Source organism: Natrix helvetica (genome assembly GCF_964273705.1).
Source record: "Natrix helvetica genome assembly, chromosome: 2".
Taxonomy (NCBI): domain Eukaryota; kingdom Metazoa; phylum Chordata; class Lepidosauria; order Squamata; family Natricidae; genus Natrix; species Natrix helvetica.
Genome location: NC_138552.1, coordinates 106696518 through 106711896, shown reverse-complemented (window position 1 = coordinate 106711896; position 15379 = coordinate 106696518). Strand labels below are relative to the sequence as shown.

At 45.3% G+C, this 15379-nt stretch overlaps 1 protein-coding gene across 1 annotated transcript in view; it reads left to right on the top strand.

Moving 5' to 3' along the window:
- The window catches only part of B4GALT1 (beta-1,4-galactosyltransferase 1), a 61521-nt gene that overhangs the window by 11365 nt on the left and 34777 nt on the right, over nucleotides 1–15379 (top strand). The window lies entirely within an intron of this gene.

Sequence of the window (15379 nt, the reverse complement as noted above, 5' to 3'; positions counted from 1 at the left end):
TGTTCCACAATTAGGAAATGGGTGCATATTTCAGTTGAGTATCAGGAAAATGTCCTAACAATAAGAACTGCTCTATAAAGGAATAGGAGACTTCCTCAGGGGATTGTGGACTCTTTGCTGGAGATATTTCTGTAGAAGCTCAGTGGTTATTTGCTGGGATGGCTGCTGTAGTAGCAGATTCCTGCAAGAGGCAGGAGGGTTGGACTAGTAACTAGTTTAATTACCTTCAATGCTTGCCTTTTATTTATTTATTTATTTTATTTATCATTACTTCCTATGCCATGCTTGCCTTTTATTTATGATTCTCTGTAGCTTTAAAATCTTTTTTTTTTAATCACATTTGTGCTATATAGACATGTATTCTTCTGTTTCTGCTATTTGAAGAAGTGGGAACATGTAAACAAATTTTTTTTTTAAAGTGCTGCATGGACAGAGTGGTTGAAGAAAGTGCTAGTCTGCTTGAGCAGAGTGTTTTTTCAAACTTGGCAACTTTAAGAAATGTGGATTTCAACCTGCTGCTTGGGCAATTCTGGGAGTTGAAGTCCATGCAGCTTAAAATTGCCAAGTTTGAAAAACACTGCTCCAGCAGCTACTTGTAAGGTGCTACCTGTTGTTTATATTAAGTTGCCTTATCATAAGAGGGGCAACGTATACATTTCATTAATTATGTTATGCTATCAAGTTAAGACTCTTCTTGGGCAAATGGTATGAAAAAAGAAACAAATAGAAAAATCCTAGTCCCATGACATAAAGCTAGATAAGTCTTAGCTGAGTGTAGTTCAGATAAACAAGAGGCTGTAGATCAGCTTCCCTAGAAGAAAAAGTTGGATATTTGGGGCTCTTTAGCATTGAAAGAAGGTGAATGATAGGAGATATGATTAAGCTGTACAAAACTCACACAATGTGCAAAAGTGGATAAGGAAACACTATTTTCCCCTTCCTAAAATACTAGAAATAGAGGTTGGCCGTTCCCTAAATGGAATATGAAGTAGGCTTCTTATCTCAGCCTTTCCCAAATATCCAGAAGCTACCAAGTTATGGAAGGCTGCGCTATGTAAACCTTTCTATTATTATTGTTATGGTGGATTCTATATAGTAACAAGTTTGTATTTCAAGATCACTAGAGCATTTATACTTGAGAAAACATCTGATGGAATTCAAAGACTTCAGGTCTTTGAATTCTTATATGTCATAATAATTTTGAAAATTGAGGTCCCGGGTCTTAACGCTGCTTGTCTACTAGCATTGTAACTAGCAATTTCTGTGGAAGAATTCAAATAATATCACTCACCATCACGGAGAGCCTTTGGATTACATTTTGTACAATCTTCATTCCTATTTTGTAAGTACACTAGGAATTTTCCATTAAAATATGACTTTCTTGGAAAATGTGGTTCATGGCTTCAGAATTTGCTAAGGTGGATTGTCTGCCTGCCTATCTATCATGTTTATATATCATTGGACTCAGATGACATCCAGGAATTTATACCATAAAAGTAAAAATGTGGTAAGAAATAAAAACAAAGCATGTTTGGAAAAATGATACAAATTATTTCACATTTTTAGCTGTTTCAGATAAAAATGTTGTTCATGCCTTTCATCCTTTTGATTTTTTGAATTGCATCCCACCTACATCATTCCTGTCCATTAGCCTCATTGATTGGGATTAATGGGAACTGTAGCCCAACTCATCTAGACAGAACTATATTGGGTGTTTATTCACTTGATTTTCTGGAGGAACTGCATGTGTCACAAGATTAAAAAGCACAAAAAAGCTTAGCATGGGTGTCAGCATTTATGCTTGGGTAATATTTACATTTCTTCATTTGGAAATGCAAAACAGGAAGAGAGATTATTTGGTGGAGGAAGAGAGAAAAGATTTTTTTTCTTTTATTATGAGGAAAATTGGGTTGGGATCTATACTATTACCCTTAATCAAGCAGGCTAAGTAACAAACTGTTTTATGATAAATTGAACAGAAGCAGCGGTCAAAATTAAAAGAGTGGGCAAAATTAAAAGACACTACCAGGAAAAATTAAGCACTATCTTGAATTATTCAAAGCAATTTTTCATTTCCTATTTTCTCTGAAGGGAATAGTTGTGCACTATTTGGCAAAAGATCATTCTTTAGAATTATTCTAGGTTTTTTTTTATTTTTTGGGTAAATTCTTTGGAATAAACACATTTGCGTAACATAACCTTTTAATGGCAAATTATTTGTCTCTGTTCTGGAAAATGATTTGCTTAATGATATTGAGGTCATCATTTTACAGCAAATGTGAAGTCTTTAGGGTGAACTTCATGGGGGGGGGAAAACCTGTTTTGTAGCCAAGTACAGGAATACTTGCACACTTTTGTTAGATCAACCTCAGGTAATAATGTTTTACTTGGCTAAGAGTAAGAGGTGTGTAAAAGTGATTCAGACATTTTTACTTCATAATTGGAAGTTGTTGGAGTCTTCAGTTTTGCATCTATTCTTTTCACATTTAAACATTCGGATAACTTTGCCATGAGCTGTTCAGATAGCTTAGACTAGCAAGTTTAATTAAAAAACTGACAGTTATTCATTTCCTGCAGCAAATTGGGATAGCAACTCTATGAATAAGGGAAGAATAATCACATGTGGAAGTTTCTTCCTAGTTATTTTGTTCCATGTTGATTGCTAGAGCTCCATGATACAAATCTTGTAGTGCACATTTTAATTCCTCGGCCATTGATTAGAGTGACTAATAAAGCAGGAAGTATATTAAAGTAGAATTGATTACATTTTGTTCTTGGCTCAAAGTCATTTTTAATTTAAAAAAAACAGTTATCAGGAAGCAGTACGTGACCAGTTTCATTCTTTTGGGGAATCATTAGACATATATAACCAATTATTACTCTGTGACTGTTCAAATCTACTGGGAATTCATAGGTTGCCCCAAAGTGCTTTTTCAAGAGGCAACTGGACTTTCTTGTTTTTCTATGAAGACATTTTGCTTCTTATCCAAGAAGCTTCTTCCGCTCGGAGTGGATGGTGAGACTGGAAGGATTTATATTCCTTGCAGACAGCTGGTAATTTTCATTGGAGGTTTATTTGTGTCCTCAGAGTCACCTGAATAGTGCAAATGGGTGTGGAGCCTTCTTGGAACTGCTGAAAGGACTATGTTGTAGACTGGAGATAGATGATGTCTTATCCCTTCCCCTCTGTTGAGAGAGGGCTGTTCAATTTTGACATAGATGCTGTCTTTGAATCTCTTTCAAACCAGCGGTCCTCTCTGTCCAAAATGTGGACTTTCCTGTCTTCAAAAGAGTTGCCTTTGCCTTTTAAATGCAGGTGGACTACTGAATTTTGTCCTGATGGGTTTGTTCTCCAATGCTCAGCCATGCGTTTACAAAATGGTTGTTTTGTTTCCCCAATATACAGATGTGCATGAATTCATGGGCCATTGCATTTTAGATGACTGCATACAATGCATTAGCTTTAGAAGCTATCCAGTATTTCAGGAAGAAGTATATAAAACCTATCAGAATCGCATACACTCCATCTGCCATCTATAAGCCGTAACTGACTTCCAAGAATGGAATAGAATGTCATATAAAACCTTGTGTATAGGAGCATGACCTAATGTACTATTTATACTGGTAGTCCTTGACTTACGATCATTCATCTAATGTTGATTCAAAGTTTTGACAGCCTGGGAAAAATTGACATGACCCATCCTTTAAGTTACGACTTTGCAATCACGTCATTTTAATTTGGGTGCTTGGCAGCCAGCTTGTATTTATGATGGCTGAAGTGTCTTGCAAACATGGGATTGTGATTTGCAACCTTCCCAGCTGGCTTTCGACAAGCAATGTCAATTAGGGAACTCATATTTGCTTAGTGACCAGGGTAAAAATAGCTGTAAAACCGGATCTAGTCATGGGATAACTTGCTTAATGACTCCATTGCTTAATGACAAAAATGCTGGTCCCGATTGTGATAATAAATTGAGGACTACCTTTGTATCTGTCTCTTAGAGGCTAAAAAAAGGTGGACTGTAATATACTATTGATTAGATGCATCATTGATGGAAAACGTCAAGTTTTTCTCCTCTAGTTTGATGAGGAAACTAAGATTTCAGGGCTAAAGTTCTGAAAAGCTGGTTAAATAGCAATCTACCTACTTTGAGGGTAAGCACCATTCAAATTCTCTGGTTTTAATTCGTAAGAGATATGCACAGATAATCCTCAACTTACGATCACAATTGAGCCCAAAATTTCTATTGCTAAGCATTGTTAAATGAGTTTTGCCCTATTTTACAACTCTTTCCGCCACAGTTGTCAGGTAAGCACTGTAGCTGTTAAGTTAGTAACACGATTGTTAAGTGAATCTAGATTCGCCATTGACCTTGATTGTGAGAAGGTCACAAAAGGTGGTTACATGATCACTGCAACTGTCATAAACACATGCCAGTTGCCAAGTGTTCAAATTTTGATCACATGACCATAAGGATACTACAATGATTGTAAATGGTTATAAGTCATTTTCTTAAGTGCCATTATAACTTCAGATGGTACAAAATTAATGGTTGTAAGTCAAAGACTCCCTGTACATAGTTGGCCTGTGAGCGAATACACTTTTCCTAGCTGTTTTTGTGTACCTATTCCCATAAACATAGGTGGTTATTTAACATAATAAAAATAGTCATATTTACTTCCTTTTTCAGATTTAGCTATAAATTTGAAAATGTTGTAAATAAAAAGAAAGGAAAACAGTGTGAAGAATGAAACTTCCAAGATGAAGATAACTGGAGAAAGATGCCAAGGTCTTTGAAAGCCTCGCTCTTCCAATAACTTTTGGAAGTTATTAATCTTCCAGGTTTTCGGAGTGGTTAGCATGCTGCTTGTTGAATACAATCACCCTGATTTTCACATGGCTGATTGCTAGCATTTCAGAAAGACATAACAATGCTAATGAATGAAGGTTTGTGTAGCATTACTTGGGAAAGAAACACAAGATCATAGGACCATGAGATTGGAGCTTGCTATAATGACTGGAAAATGGGTAAAATTTGACTTCGGCAAGAGCTTCAAAAAAATTGTTGACATAAAAATAAATAATAAAAGCACCAAGATAGACCCCTGTTTAAGTCTCTCAGAACTTCATTATTTGAACACTGAATCGGTATTGTACCCATGTTTCCCCGAAAGTAAGACTGGGTCTTATATTAATTTTTGCTCCAAAAGACTCATTAGGGCTTATTTTCTGGTTAGGTCTTATTTTCAGGGAAATATGGTACTAAATGTGTCCTTCCTGCTGACAATCTTAACTGGGGCTTAATTTGGAGGTAGTCCTTATATTACGAGCATCCTGAAAAATCATGCTAGGACTTATTTTCCGGTTGAGTCTAATTTTTAGGGAAATACGGTAGTATATTCATGTAACCTCATAGGTAATTGTAGGAGTCAGTGAAAGTTAAAGGAAGCTGCTAGCTTTTTCCATAACCTCTCATGAAGGATCGAATCAAATGCTACTTTCAGATCTTTGAAAGTAGTATAAAGAGCACCTCTAGGAGCGTATTCGGTACAGAGGTCATGCAAAGTGATACATTGATCAGCAAAAGAAAAACCTGTCCTAAAACCGGTTTGCTTCATTGCTAAAAAAGCTTTTCTTGGACTATCTCATCAGTAAATGTATAAAAAAATGCTTAGCATATAATGTGCCAAGTATACATTGTAAGCTTATAGGATGGCAGTTACCTGGATTGGTTTGTACAGAAACCAATCACTCTTTAATAGAAATTGAGCAGACTGTGACAGGGGATCTGCTACTGTTCTTGAAGAAGGTCCAGGGGAGAGAAGGGTGTAATGAATTAGGAGAATCAGCCATTTTGACAGCTTGAGGTTGAAGAAGCAGATTCTTTCAGTGGCAGTAGGAGTTGGTGTCAGATTACCTATATCAGCTTTGAGATGTAAAGTAGTGATTAAACCTTCTTTTAAGTTGTTCAGGCTTTCTGTAATAGTGGTGTGTTTCCTACTTGGGAGCTATGAAAAATATTCTACTATCTCCAAAAAATGTGGGGCAGGACTCATTAGAAAAATCTGCTCTTGGTGCCTGGTGGATCCAATTGTTTCCAGAAAGCACTTAGGGAATTCCCAGGTATGTTGTGGGCAGCTCTGCCCAATGCTTGGTGAGCCATTGGCAACAGGAAGGAGATAAAGAGCTGAATGAGATTCCTCTGAGAAATAACTTTCTGCTGATCAATCCCTGTTGATCTTTTGGTGAGGATTTCCAAAAAAATGAGGCAGCCAAATCAATCCCTAGAGAAAGAGAGAGACCTTTATTTTTCTTCCTTACTAAGTCCAGACATTGTCATTCAGCAACTCTTTTGAAGATAACTAATCCCCTATGGAGAGTCAGTTTGGTGTAGTAGTTAAGGCATCAGGCTAGAATGCAGGAGACCATGAATTCTAGTTCTTCCTTGACACAAGGCCAGCTGGATGATATTCAGCCAGTCGCTTTTTCTCATTCCTAGGAAGGAGTCAATGGCAAATCACTTCTGAAAAACAGGGCTAAGAAAACTGGAGGGACTTGTCCATGTAGCCTCTGAGAATTGACACAGTTGAATGGAAAAAATAAATAAATCCCCTATTATATTAGGAAAAAGCCAACAGCAAGATACAATACTTGGTCTGGTCACCATAGCCAACTTTACATAGCCCTTTGCTGATAAGGCTGCTCAAATGGCTAGAATCTTTGACTTTAGCTTAGTTATTCCCAAACTTGAGAATAGCTGGATGGAGGCTGATCTGGAGATCATAGGAATTATATGTAGTCTCAACCATTTGGAGAATAATATTTATAGAAGACAGATAAGGATGTTGCTAGAGTTTAAAGCAGTCTCTGTATGAATCACAATCTCTACATTGGGTGCAGTTCTTGATGACATGGCAGTGACTAAGACAGTGGAGATGCAGTAGGTATGGCCTTCTCTGATTGGGCAGCCCTACTAAGTATCTGCTTGTTAGCATCTGCTTGAATGAACAGCTCATATCCCACAAGAGAATGTGACACAATCTGAAGCTGATTAGAAGGAGGCAAGACCAAACCAAAGAACCATGCAGAAGTGTGGGTGCGCACATGTGCATGGTAATCTCTCTGCAACCTTCCTTTGAGCTTGTGGGAATGTATTTAATTTTGCGGTTTTCATGTAACACATTATCTGAAAATCCAAGTGACTATAATATATCTGAATGCAGTTTTGACCAGTACAGAATGCAGTAATCCAGTCATAATATTGCCAAAGCTAGAATTAACTGCGGCTGTGTCCCTCCTATCTCTTATTTTAATAAGATTGGGGCAGGTCCATGTTTAAATCTCCAGTCCTCCACTATCAGGTCTCATTTTTCTTAAGAAGAATAAATGTTTCCCTTTCTCAGACTTCCTGGAGCCTTTTGCTACATGATCTTGTTCCAGTTATTCTGCGCTGCTAATCTAATGTGGAAAGAGGACGGGGTTGTGCATGTGTGTTTCTGTTAGAGAGTGTGCTGAAACCAGGCAAATGGCTTGTCAGCTGTAATGTTAGTGATCCCATTTGCTTCCTCGTTTTGATGTAGAAGCATTTAGAGGGGCATAGTTTCAGTGGGTGAGCCAAACCCAAAAGTGGTTTTGTTTTGCATGTGGTTAGTGCTGAAAGTTTTTCTTTAAAAGAGGGAGGGGTGGCAGTTAACAAAGTAACTCCTGTGGCAGTTAACAAGGTGATTTCAGAATTACTGTAATAAATTTCCACATTCTGAATGGCAATGTATTTACTGCTGGGTTGAGCTTTGTAGATTACAATTAGGCAAATTCATCACCATCTGCCGAGTTGAATTTTATTTATGTTACTTTCACAGCTTTGATTTTAATTCCATGATAAAAGAACAAGGCAATGTGGAGTTCCCAGGCAGTATCGCATCTACAGGAAAAAATCCCTAAAGGGGTTAAAAAAGAAACAATCCAGTTTAGTTTAGAAAAAGTTTTATAGTAGATCAGGGGTGTCCAAACTTGGCAACTTTAAGACTTGTGGACTTCAACTCCCTGGGACTTCAACTCCCTGGGAATTCTGGGTGTTGAAGTCCACAAGTCTTAAAGTTGCCAAGTTTGGACACCCCTGTAGTAGATCATCTGAAGATGTAATTTTTGTAGGTAGCTTTTAACAAATCTGATTTAGGTTTATTTATGCTACAGGTTGGTGTGGATATGATATTGACTCAGCTTTCCATCCTTCCAAGGATCCAGATTGTTGGAGGCAATATGCTGACTCTGTAAACCGCTTAGGGCCGTAAAGCACTGTGAAGTGTGTATATAAGTCTAAGTGCTATTGCTATCTTAACTATGATTAAAGACTCCATCTGTAATGTATTATAATATATTATGTTACAGATCTTTTACCAGAAAGACTTTTGAATTTATGAGATTGTAACAATAAATGTTTTAAGACACAAAGACTTTGAAAATAAACCTTCTGTGTTAGATGCCTCTATTAGTTTGTCTTGAGTACCAACCTGACTATGATAATAATAAAATAATAATAATAACATTTTAAATAAATACATAAAAATAAAACATTTTTACATGTTCAGTTGACTGAGTTTCATGTTTAATGGATAAAAAACTGTGCCTCATAACCAAATCTTCCTAAAGCCTTGTAATATGTTGACCACTCTACAGACGTGGCCAAATTTCATTCATTGAAAGAAAGAACAAAAGGCTTTATGTAGTTTCCATGGTGTGCCAAGATGCTCTCACCAAGCTTCGAAATGTAGCAAGACCTCTGGGAACAAAGAATCTTTGGAGTAGGTGGCACACAAACTTATAAGTAAAGTAAGTTTTAAAACAAAACTGTGAAGAATATTCTGGTGGTAGGGCCAATCTGTAAAATGGGTCTTTTATGTATTACAGTTGCTACGCTCAGTTTCACTACAGTGTTCAGAAGAGCAATGGAAAAAAAGTGAATACGTGCAACCTTGAGACCATTTCTTTAATCTAGGACATAGGTGTCAAACTTGCAGCATCACATTGATGTCACGTCACATTTTTCCCATTCGCGGAGCTGGGGTGGGCGTGGCCTGCACGTGACGCATCTGGCCTGAGGGCTGCCAGTCTGACTCCCCCCTGATTTAGGATTTCAACCCCACCACTGTCATCCTTCTAACCAACAGTATAGGAAATATGCTCTAGTTACTGGCCTAGATCCAGTTCTCCACCCTGTTCAATAAAGTCCATGATGAGGGAAGTCCAGAATTAGCAATGGCCAAGAAAAGCTTGATGTGCCCAAAGTATAGGACACAAGCACCCAATCCAAGTGCAACAGAAGGTGGGAGCCAACGAAATAGAATTTTAAACTAAAATGATGTAAGAAATAAGAAAGATTGTGTCTTGAGTTTTGACAGGCGGCGTACCTATGAGAATAATGTTAACCCTTTTGCTTGGATATTACCCTTTTCCTGTGTACCGCTTGGAGAGTCCAAGCAATGGTTAATTCACTCTGGTTGCCCTGGATACTGAGGAACTTTTTTTCTCCCTTTAACCACACCTCCTCGTGTGATCACAGCCAGAATAATTTTCCTCACTGCCCAGATCGGATGTATTTTTGAGTTCAGGCTATTAATCCTTGGCTTGGACTCTCCTAATAATTTGGAAAACCTTTTCCTCTTCAAAACCAACTTTTCTCCCTGTCTTTTATTCTTCTTCAATCAACACAGCTATCTAGGAGGCCAGGAGGTAAGCGTGTGTGGGGGAGGTTGTTTCTCCACAGCCTCGCACTTTTGCAGGCTTGGAAACTTGCCGCTTGCTCCCAGAGCGCGGCAACAGCGGCGAAGGGGTTTTTTTTTTTTTCTTTGTTTTTTGGTCGGTTCCCTCCCCGGTTGTTATTTTCCGGCCTAGTTTTTTCGTTTTTTTGACTTCCCTGCGTTTTTTTACACCCCTCAGCCCCCGCGGAGCTACGAGCGGCCCGGATTGATCCTGGCTGCCGCTCTCCTCTCCGCCCAGCTCCTCGCTGTTGCGGCGGCCATTTTTAGGCGCGAAAAGTTCGCGCCTTTAATTTTAGGCCTCTGCCGCTCAGCCACGCTCCTGCAGGAGGCCGCTTGGTGGCTACAGGGCCTCGCCGGGCCCGCCCAACGGACCCTCGGCCACCACCCACTGGACATCAGCGGCGCTGGTAATTTGGCCACCACGTGTCCTTTGCACCGGCACAGGGAAGGATTTTCTTTATCCTTAAGATCTGGCCAGGCCTTCGCCTTTTTTTAAGCTCTAGTCTCCTGGCCTACTGACTTCCCTGCCTCTCCTGCTAGGGTTACTGCAGCCTGGGCTGCAGGCCCACCTCATAGCTCAGCCTCCTGGGTGTCCTCCTCCCATTTGGCTACTGGTGTTAGGCTGAAATGGATTTATTAATTTTCCTATACCTGTATTATTAATCATAATTGTCTTTTTTCCTTAGGCCTTCAGTGTAGCCAGTCGAATTCCGCTGCAGCCCACCCGCTTGCCTGTGTTTTCTGCATCATCCTTGTGCGGTCATTGGCATGGAGCTCCCTCCATCAGGTTCCGTTGAGGCTAGATCCGGCCCCTCTCAGGCCCCTAGCAAGGATCCCCCTTCCAGTAGGGGTGGGAGTGTGGGCAAGGGCATCTCAGGGGACACCCATAGGCACCCTGTCAAGGCCCCGACTGCAGCCGAAACCAAGGACGCTGAGAGACGCCAGCGGGCCCTTGATAAACAATTTGAGAAGGCCCGGCGCCAGGCTGGGACAGGGTCCCCCCCAGAAGTGGCCCCCGTTCCCCCATCCAGAAGTGATATCTTGGCATTGCTGAATGAGGAGGTAGAGTCTCAGGATCTGTCCCCGGACAGATCACTGGCGGAGCCAACTTCTCCTGCCCCGTCCTGGTCATATGAGCAGGACCCAGTCCCAGAGGGTCACACCAGGGCTCCCCCGGCTGGGGGTTCTCCCTACCATCTCCAGGACCCCAGGGACCCGGGATCAGATTCTGATCAGGAGCCCGAGCTGTCACCGCGCGTGCAGGCTTTGGTCGATCGTGCTATCGCCAGAGGCATTGCTGAGGGCCTCCAAAAGCGCTCCCCTCCCCCTTCGGGGCCAGGGGCCTCTTCCTGGGGCCCGGCGGCCCCCCCTCCAGCCAAGCGTGCCCGCCATCCGTCCCTTGAGTCATCCGTGGTCAGCGAAACCTCCGCCATCGAGGACGCTGACCAGGACGGCCTGGAGCTATCTGAAGACGAGGGCCTCCCCCCGGAAGCCCCTGCCTTTTCCGGACTTTTCAAACCCACTCTTTTTAAGTCCATTCTCCGTAAGGCCAAACTAGCTACCAGGGTAGGGATTAAACCTAAGCCGGCCCAACCTTCGGCCGATGCTGTTCCCGAGAATCCCAATGCGGCCATGTTCGACGTCCCGGCCCCCCAACAGGAACTGGTCCCGGTTCCGGGCTTGTTCCTGGACGTGATCCAACGCCAGTGGGCCCAACCAGCCACCTTGTCTTCCCCCAGCGGGGCAGACAAGAAACTTTACTCTATGGACCCCACCTTGGAAGACCTTTTGGTTCTCCCGGCCGTGGAACCACCTATCACTGCCCTAACCTCCAACTCTTCCCTCCCAGCAGAACTGCTGGATGGACTCAAGGCGGAGGATAAGAAGGCGGAGAGGGTGTGCCATAAGGCCCACCTGGCGGCTGCCTGGGCCATCAAAGCCTCCTCTTCCGCCTCCTTTTTTAACAGGGCCTCCGTTATATGGCTAAGGGAACTGTTGACCAAACTCCCGGCAGGAGACTTGCGCCTCCGCCAGGATATTTCAAAAATTATTGCGGCCTCCCAATATGCGGCCGACGCATCCCTTAACGCCTCTAAATTTGCTTCTAGAGCCTTGGCGGCCAACGTCACCTCACGCCGCCTGATCTGGCTCCGCCACTGGCAGGCGGACCAGAAGCACAAGTGGAAGCTGGCCTCAGCCCCCTTTAAGGGCGCCAAATTATTTGGGGAGGCGCTTGAGCCTCTCCTCATTGAATCCAAAGATAAAAGGAAGATCTTGCCTTCCACCACGAAAAAGCAGGACCGCAAGTCCGCTCCATACCCCAGGAGGCAGCCCTTTCGTGCCCCTGAACCCTCTACCTCTACTTCCTTCTCCCCGCCCTACCGACCGGCTGGTCAGTCAGGGGACAGGTTCCAGGACAGGTCCTCCTTTAAGGACAGAGGTAGACAACAATTCGGTTTTCGTAAATCCAACCGCGGAGGTGCCTCTAACAGGCCCTTCCGCAAATCTAAGTGACTGCCCGGGCCCGTCACCCATAGGGGGGCGCCTCCAGCTATTCGCCCACCATTGGGTCCAGACCACGGAGGACGCCTGGGTCCTCCAGATCGTGAGGGAAGGTCTATCCCTAGAATTCCTATCCCCCCCTCCCCGGAACTTCATCCGGTGTCCCACTCCTTCCTGCCCTCTGAAGAGGGAGCTTATGAACCAGGAGATTCGCCATCTCCTGGAGATAGACGCGATAGAGCAGGTCCCCCCCGACCAGGAAAGGAGGGGGTTCTACTCCATCCTCTTCCTGGTACCAAAGAACTCGGGGGGCTGGAGGGCCATCTTGGACCTAAAGAACCTCAACAGGCACATTGCCTACCGGAGGTTCAAGATGCAGTCCCTCCAGTCCATCCTGTCGGGGATCCGTCAGGGAGACCTCCTTACCTCTATCGACCTCAAGGAGGCTTACCTACACATCCCCATCCGTCCACAGCACAGGAGGTTCCTGCGCTTTTTTTATGCCGGCAGGCATTTTCAATACCGGGCCCTTCCCTTCGGCCTGTCGTCGGCCCCCAGGACCTTCACCAAGGTCCTGGCAGTTGTAGCAGCCCAACTGAGGCGCAGACCCATAAGGCTCCAGTGCTACCTGGACGACATCCTGATCCAGTCGTCGTCCAGGCAGCAGGCCTTGCGGGACCTCCGCATCACAATGAGAACCCTGAGGAGCCACGGTTTTTCCCTAAATCTGAAGAAAAGCCATCTGGTTCCCACCACCAGACTTATCCACCTGGGGGCGGTCATAGACACTTCCCTATGCAGGGTCTTCTTATCCCAGGACAGGCTAGACAGCTTAGTGGCCATGACCCGCAAGGTGATGCTCGCGAGACAGGTACCGATCGTCCTCCTGTCACAGCTGTTGGGAAAAATGATCTCTGCCATCTCGATCGTCCCATGGGCTCGCCTTCACTCCAGAGCTCTCCAATGGCTCCTCCTTCCTCACCAGAGGGCCTCAAGGAGCAACTCGAATCGACTGGTGAGCGTTCCCCCAGCAGTGAAGAGATCGCTCCGATGGTGGACGTCCCCTGCACTCCTCAAGGGCCACCTGTTCAAGGAGCCCAACCGGTTAGTGGTCACCACAGACGCAAGCCTCGCCGGCTGGGGGGCACACATGGGTCATCTAGTGGTGCAAGGCAAATGGTCACCCGCAGAGAGCTCCTGCAGCATCAATCTCCTGGAGCTGCGTGCGGCCCGCCTGGCACTCCGGCATTTTCGCCAAGACATTCTCCATCAACATGTCCTATTGATGACGGACAATGTGGCCACCAAGGCCCACATAAACCGCCAGGGGGGCACCAGATCCAAGACGTTGATGAAGGAAGCGGAATCCCTGGGGCGCTGGGCGGAGAGGCATTTGGCATCTCTTCGCTCCGACCACATTTCGGGAGTCGACAACACCCAGGCTGAGCAGGACCACCATAGACCCGGCAGAGTGGAAACTGGATCCGGCTCTATTTCACCAGCTGTCCCGCAGGTTCGGCACTCCCGTGGTCGACCTATTCGCATCCAGGAAAAATGCTCAACTTCGCCGCTATTTCTCCCGCTTCCAGTCCCCGGGGGCGGAAGGGACGGATGCCCTTCGCTCTCCTTGGCCCCGGGGCCTACTTTATGCCTTTCCTCCGCTGCCCCTGATTCCACAAGTCATCCACAGGATCATCACGGAGGAGGCGGAGGTACTCCTCGTGGCCCCGCACTGGCCCCGTCGTTCGTGGTTCGCCGACCTGGTCAGCCTCTCCCTGTCACCTCCGTGGAAGATTCCTCCAGACCAAGTCTCCCTCAGCCAGGGGGCCGTAACTCATCCAGAGCCCCAATGGCTACAATTGGCCGTCTGGCACTTGAGGGGGACCAGCTGAGGCGCGAGGGCTTCTCAGGGGAGGTAATACACACCATTCAAGCAGCTAGGCGGCCATCGACCACTCGAATCTACGATGCCTCGTGGGCCTCCTTCGCCAAATGGTGCAACGCCTTACGTTTGGACCCGGTGACGGCTCCGGTCTCCCGCGTCCTGGACTTCCTACAAGGGGGCCTTGCCAAGGGCCTCGCTCCAAATACCCTTCGACGACAGGTGGCGGCCCTCTCCACCGTTTGGGCCGGTGACCCGGTCTTGCCCCTTAGCAAGGTGCCCAGGGTCCGTTCCTTCCTCAAGGGAGCTTGTAACTTACGACCTCCCACGGTCCACCGCTACCCCACCTGGCAGCTGTCCGTGGTTCTGCAGGCGCTCACCGCTCCACCCTTCGAGCCTCTCAGCACTACGTCGCTGCGTCTTCTTACACTAAAAACGGCGTTCCTCATCGCCGTGACGTCAGCTCGTCGTATTTCAGAACTGGCAGCCCTGTCAGTTCGCCAGGACCTATGTACCGTCCACCCAGATAGGGTGGTGTTGAGACTGGACCCTACCTTTATTCCAAAGGTTAATACTTGGTTTCATAGAACGCAAGAAATTGTGATTCCTGATTTCTGTCCGAGACCGTCACATCCCAGGGAACGACAGTGGCACATGTTGGACGTGAGAAGGGCGCTGAAAACATACATCGCCCGCACCTCCGAATTCCGGAAGTCGGAGTCCTTATTCGTGTCATTTCATCCAGGTTCCCTGGGCAAGAAAATCTCCTCTTCCACTGTTGGCAGGTGGCTGCGCGCCTGCATCGCCCTGGCCTACGAAAGTCAGTCCAGATCGGTGCCCCGAGGCATCACTGCGCATTCCACTCGCAGCGCGGCTACCACGGCGGCCTGGGCCACCCAGGCATCAATACTAGACATTTGTAAGGCGGCTACGTGGTCCTCCCCGTCGCCCTTCATCCGTCATTACAAACTGGACGTTTACGCCTCGGCTGAGGCGTCCTTTGGCAGGAGGGTACTTCAAGGGGTCGTGTCTTCGACCGAATCCCGGGACTCTGACTCTGCCCACCCAATCAGACAATAACTTGGGTATGTCCCATTGCTTGGACTCTCCAAGCGGTGCACAGGAAAATGACCATTGGCTTACCTGAAGGGTCCTTTTCTGTGCACCGCGGGAGAGTCCAACCCTCCCTGGTCTTCGGCCCGGGGATTCTTTCCTCTTTTCTTCAACTGGAAACTC